This window comes from Rutidosis leptorrhynchoides, chromosome 5, assembly GCF_046630445.1.
Source record: "Rutidosis leptorrhynchoides isolate AG116_Rl617_1_P2 chromosome 5, CSIRO_AGI_Rlap_v1, whole genome shotgun sequence".
Lineage (NCBI taxonomy): Eukaryota > Viridiplantae > Streptophyta > Magnoliopsida > Asterales > Asteraceae > Rutidosis > Rutidosis leptorrhynchoides.
Window position 1 is genome coordinate 119194543 of NC_092337.1, and position 6353 is coordinate 119200895.

General features: G+C 37.8%; 1 long non-coding RNA gene across 3 annotated transcripts; it reads right to left on the bottom strand.

The window, feature by feature from the left end:
- Positions 1–1874: 1874 nt before the first annotated feature.
- Positions 1875–4207, bottom strand: LOC139847868 (uncharacterized). 3 transcript variants are annotated; one of them, XR_011759725.1, is made up of 4 exons: positions 3742–4207; positions 3340–3547; positions 2493–2662; positions 1875–2045 (listed from the first exon to the last, which is right to left on the bottom strand). It is a non-coding gene; the product is annotated as an uncharacterized lncRNA (long non-coding RNA). The 3 variants fall into 3 exon arrangements; XR_011759724.1 differs by lacking the exon at positions 1875–2045 and having other exon boundaries at positions 2268–2662; positions 3742–3826; positions 3945–4207; XR_011759723.1 differs by lacking the exon at positions 1875–2045 and having other exon boundaries at positions 2268–2662.
- Positions 4208–6353: the final 2146 nt, after the last annotated feature.

Here is a 6353-nt window from a genome sequence, read left to right on the forward strand (position 1 = left end):
GCATGTGCAGTGCACATGAGGGTAAAACTGTCAGTTCCATTATACCTTTCTCTTTTCTGACTCTTTCTTTCTCACTTTCTTTAACTCTTTATTTTTTTCTTTTCTCACCTGCAATTGAAACATTTAAAACTCATTCATATTGAGTATGAAGTTAAATCAAACCTAAACAAAACCTTAGTTTTCAAAACCAAAAAGCAGAATAAATAGTTGAATGCGTTCGATTAAGCAAACCATTAAATCACCAATTAGTATATGCTATGAAACAAGTAGCAATCTTGACACCAAAGTCAGGTCAAATTCATTACCATCTTCGTCATCTAAACTTCATCACAACGTACCACCGTATGATTTCGACATCTGATTTTGGTTGCATCATAACCGTAGTTTCGTTTCAGATCTGTTTCAGATCTCGTTTCCGGCGTGTGGTGGGTTTGGGTATATGGTTTAAAAAAAAAAATCTAAAATAAGCTTCCTATTTCTCAAAATTAAACTTATCAATATCATATATCTTATCATAATCAATTAATCATAATCATATTAAAAATGATAATGATATATGATGACATCACACGTCGTTGCATAAATTTGATGACAACACACGTCTAACATTTACAATCAACATAGTCTTCATTTTCTTCTAATTTCATTAAGAATTAAAAATTAAAAAATAATATGGAGTAACAAATAACAGAAATGAAGATAGCAACTTTTAAAAGAAATAGATCTGATGTGATTGAGGCGGAAATCGACATCTCCAGTGTATTGAAAAGCCAACAACAGAAACAATGTGGTGGTGGTGAATCAGGTAATCGACGGTGGATGTTGTTTCATCGTAATACTGATTTTGAAACTAAACCAAGAAATTATTAAGAAACCCACATATTGGTACATTTTGCTTTGAGTTATTAGAGTTAATTAGACTTAAAGTTCATGTATTTTGATAGATCAAAATTTAGGGTTTATTAATGTTAGAGTGGATGAAGATGCAAGTGTGCTGCTACTAAGGAGATGAGGACGAATAAAAAAAGAAAGTGGGAAAGAAACATCTTAGATGACCATTTTACCCTCATGTGCACTGCACATGATGGATTTAACAGATGAAGTTAACAGACGCTAGTGAAGTGGACTCCCCGTGAAACAAATGCATACCACAGTGACCCCCCAAGTCAAAAAAATTCTTTTGGACTCCGGTTGTAATTTTGAACATACCACAGGGACCCTCCGTGTAATTTTGTCTATATTATATTATATTATACTTACACACTAAACCTCCTCCCAAATTTGGACACTAAACCTCCTCCCAAATTTGGTCGTTTCAGTTTTAACGAGTTGTCGTTTTGAGTTTGCGTTCACACTACAAATGGTCCTCCAACTTTCGCACAAATTACACAACAACCCCTCAACTTTACACTTTTTCAGGGGTAAAAAACGTAAATTTATAATTTAATTAAAATAAAAAAACCTTACTCCACCCGAATTTATAACGGGCCCTATCTTCTCGCTCGGTGCGAGTTAAATTTTTCCGAGGCCACCGTTCAACTCGAAAAAATCTCACGAACCCAACGGGACTAACTATATGCAAAACGGACATCGTTAAAAAAACACTAAATAACGGGCCCTATATTCACGCTCGGTGCGAGTTAAATTTTTCCGAGACCACCGTTCAACTCGAAATAATTTTACGAACACAACGCGACTAACTATACGCGAAACGGACATCGTTAAAAAAAATAAATATTTCGGGCTATATTACATACATATATATACATATACAACACGACTAACTATACGCGAAACGGACATCGTATATCCAAATTAGACCGCGCGTCGAATACAACCGCAGCAACGCGCGGTCGGATTTTTTCTAGTTAAATACAAAACCCCACCACTTGCGCAAACAAACCAAATAAGATGTATAATTTAAATACAAAAATGCAAACAAAAACACTATGAAAGATGGTTTAGTCAACAAAAAAGCGTGACGGAGACGACCTTTAACAAATGGCTGAGTCGCGCATGCCAACAAATCCATCGCTGAGTACAAACTACATGTTCCAAAGATAACGGCTCAGACAAATTTTTGGCCAAAATCCAGTAACATGGTTTTGGGTTCAGATGGCACTTCTCTTGGCCACCTGCCTACTACTAACTGGAAACCAAAATCCGACATAAAACAAATAGTTGACAACAAAGGCCACAAATGCAGAAACCACTATACAAACCTATGATCAATGAAAACATAATTCCAACAAAGCCAAGCACAGAAGTAAAATGTAAAGAAAATACAATGCATGAACAAATTATAGAAAAAAATAAAACACAAAAAAGAACCAATCGACAAAATAACACAGAAACTGAACAAAATTCAATTGCAAAACGGTAAGAGAATCCACAAAACTTAACTAATTAACATATATACAGATAACGCAAGAACTAAAATTATAAAGAAAACACAATTATTAACCATGGCAAAAAAAATAAAGGGTTGTTACCTGACTGAATAGCTTTGGTAGTCGTTGCTGGAACTTTAGCTTCATTCGGATATTCTGGGTCCAAATTTGCCAATTCGAAGGCGCTGTCGATGATAAATTTCGGACATCCTCTTCTTGATAGTGGGTTGTAGCAGAATCGGCCGTTCGATTATCTCAGCTCCTCGTACGTCCTGCAAAAAAAAAAAAAAAAAAAAAAAAAAAAAAAAAAAAAAAAAAAAAAAATTCTAGCGTTGATTCGAAAGCTACCAGATGGGGTTAAATTTTAAGAAAGACTTTGGTTATTGATCAGAAGATGATTAACGCCCAGATTTAGGATGTTGCTAGTGAAGGAAGGTTGATATATCATAATTTTAATCATATATTAGGTCTAATGAAATCGAATTGCTATGTGTATTCGAGGTAATTATATGATATGCATACATACAATCTTTTGGTTCTCATTATAGCCCAAGAGCATGTAGATAAGTGTATTCGAGGTGAATATAATATTTGCAATTTTTTTGGTCCTGTAATTGATTCTAAAGTTCATGTGGAGTGTTATTCTTTCTTGAAAGTGAACAATGGACTTATTGCTTATGCACTCTATACTTCGAAAGACGGAAGTGAGATTCTTTTGTTTAATATGTACGCCTTTGAAATCTGTTCATCCTGCAATATTACTACTCATTGAATTGGCAAAATCGGTGATTGATTATTCATAATTCATTGCACCATATTAACAACCCAAATATATAAACAAACACATCAAGAAACAAAGAAACCACCAAAAAGAAGCTACCCTAAACATAAAGAGTACTTGAACCAATAACAGGAAGTCTATTAAGGTAGTTAAGTCGCATGTATGTACCTTTGAGTTCAAAGTGAACAGAGGACTCGCACAGCACTAACCATATACGCTGCAACCAATCGCTTGCCAAGCTCGATTGTCTTTTTCTCTTTAGTTCAAACACCTTCACCCATTCCATCCATTTCACTTCCTTAAACTATTCATACTCAAAATTGTCGGAAGTTCCACATGATTTATGTTAAAGTATCCAACACAAACATATACCATTCTGTACATATATTGTACAAATCAATATCAATAATTAAACTTTGCTAAGGTAAAATAGTTCATCAACATATTTGAATTGTGAATTAAATTATCATACAAAATTGTCAAGGCACAAATTAGACCAAATTAGCCCTAATTTTTAATTAAACACAAAATATTGGGTTAAACTTAAAGATGATCAGAAAAAAGTGTTACCTAGATTACCCATCATGGATTCTTTTTCATCCAAGCTACAGAAGCGAAGTTTAGGAAGAAAAAAAACGAAATTTCAACAAACAACCTATCATCACAAATTCAAAATCAATTTTACACACAATACCTCTAAATATAACTCAAGCCCTAACTTATATTATCCTTGGTTTCGTTTCTATTATATAAAAAGAATTTATAAACCTAACCTGATTACGATTTAAATAACAAATTAGAGAAACAGTGGTATGGGTTAATCAAATGAAGGCTCAGAACTGATTCTGCAAACAGTGGTTCAATCCGGCATGAGTTTTGAAGCAATCGGTTGAGTGGAGGTGGTATTCCTGGTGGCTGGCGGAGCAGACGGTTTGTGGCGGCGATGGTGTTGGTTGTGTCGGCGATGGTGATGGTGGTGGTGGTGGTGGTGGTGGTGGTAAAGGAGGTGATTAATTTAGAGGAAGAAGTGAAAGAGGTGATTAATTTGGAGGAAGAAGTCAGATGGTTAATTTGAAAGAGGTGAGCAGGTTAGTTTGTGGTGAAGGTGATTTGGGTGTGTGCTTGTCGTTTGCAGTAGTCAAGCGACCAATTTTTGAGTGGCATCTGGTGTGTGAGAGTGTATGAGAGTAAAATAATAATAATAATAATAATAATAATAATAATAATAATAATTGGGGAATAGATAGAAAATGGAGTGTGTGAATTTTAACATGATGAAACGCAGACAGAATGAGATTGGGGTGCTTAATCTCCTTACTGTATTTATTTAGAATAGTTATTGGGGTGCTCACCAGGTGTTTGTTAAAAGTTCCCAGTGAGTTTTTCCTTGGCTTCTTGATTAAAATTATATTGGTATATGGGGATTTTGCATCTGTCATTTTAGCTATGCGCTTCAACTAAAGGTTGTGTGTAGCTATGTCGCATGCCGCTGTGAAGTTTTATTGTCCCTTTGTGGGTCTTAATGGCTGTCAAAATGAGAGTGGAAATGGGCTAGTTAGAAGTTCTCTTATCAAACATCTTAGTGATCGTCATTGTGGTATCGATGCGCGGGATATCACTCGACATTCTCTTACTTCTAATTTGGGTGTTTATACTGAGGCTGATGTTACTTTTAGGCGTATGGGGATTTGGTTATGTGGTGTTTGCTACAAAACACACACGGTACGTGCTAAGTGCCGTCATGGTAGGACCCGGATGTGCCGCCCCCCGATGAGGGAAATGGTGTTGTTCGTTTTGTGCTTCATAATTTTTTCAAGCCACTAGCCCCCTCTTCTCCTGCTCGACTTTGTATTGAGGATGGTTCGGTGCGTGATCATTACGATGGTTTTGACGTGGCTCTCCTTGATCGGTTGTTCTCTAAGGGGTTTCGCACGGTTAAGTCTATCCCTCCCAAGTGTTGTTTGGGGTTTTCTCGGGTTTTGAAAAGTGATCTTGATAAGGTGATCTCTAAGCCTGATGACATTTCTTGTTGGGTCTCTTTGTTGGTGTTACCCCTTTGTACCCTTAAAACCTTTCGGCCACGGAGTAATCGTGAGTCTAGGTCTTCGATAAAGCGTCGGCATCAGGAAGAGAATATTTCCCGTGCTATTTGCTCTTGGGGGACAGCGGGTGGAAGTTTACAGCTTGTGAGGGAGTATTTGGCAGAGGATTCTCCTATGTTGTCAGTGGTTGATGATGAGGTCCTTGATTTGGAAGAGCGTAATATTAAGCAGTGTCGTAAGAAGATTTGTGATGGCCATTACACCGCTGCAGCTCGTGTTCTTTCTTCATCAGGCGTTGCTCCTTATAATGACGCCACACTGGCGGACTTGCTGTCTAAGCACCCTTTTTCTATAGCTCCATCCTTGCATGATATGACGGTTGATCACCTTCACCTCGTTACGACTTCTGTTGTTGTTTTGGGCCAGATTAAAAGTTTTCCTCGGGGCACTTCATGTGGTAGGGATGGTTTACGTGCACAACACCTTATGGATTGCTTGAGTGGTGCTGCTGTGGCAGTCTCGGATGAGTTGGTTGGCTCTATTACTGGGGTCGTTAATCTATTTCTAGCTGGAAGGTGCCCTATGGAATTAGGAGAGTATATAGCTAGTGCTCCCCTCACACCGCTTGTCAAGCCCGGCGGTGGTCTTCGTCCTATAGCTGTGGGTACTGTTTGGCGACGTCTTGTTTCGAAGGTTGGCGCTGCTATGGTTGGCCAGTCTTTGGGAAGTTACTTCGATGGTCTTCAATTTGGTGTTGGTGTTTCTTCAGGTGGTGAGGCAATTCTTCATGCTGTGAATCGGTTGATTGAGGATCGTGGCTCTGATGTTGGCCTCTCTATGTTATTAGTTGATTTTCAAAATGCCTTCAATCTAGTTAATCGTACGGTCATGTTACGTGAAGTTCGCCGCCTTTGTCCGAGCATTTCTCGGTGGGTTGAATTTTGCTACTCTAATCCAGCCAGATTGTATTATGGGAACCACACCTTATGATCTTCTCAGGGGGTGCAACAGGGTGATCCCCTTGGTCCGCTGCTTTTTGCTTTGGTCTTACAACCCTTGGTTTCTAAAATCAGAGATAATTTTGAGGTTTGTCTTCAGGCGTGGTATTTGGATGATGGCACTATTATTGGGGACACTTTG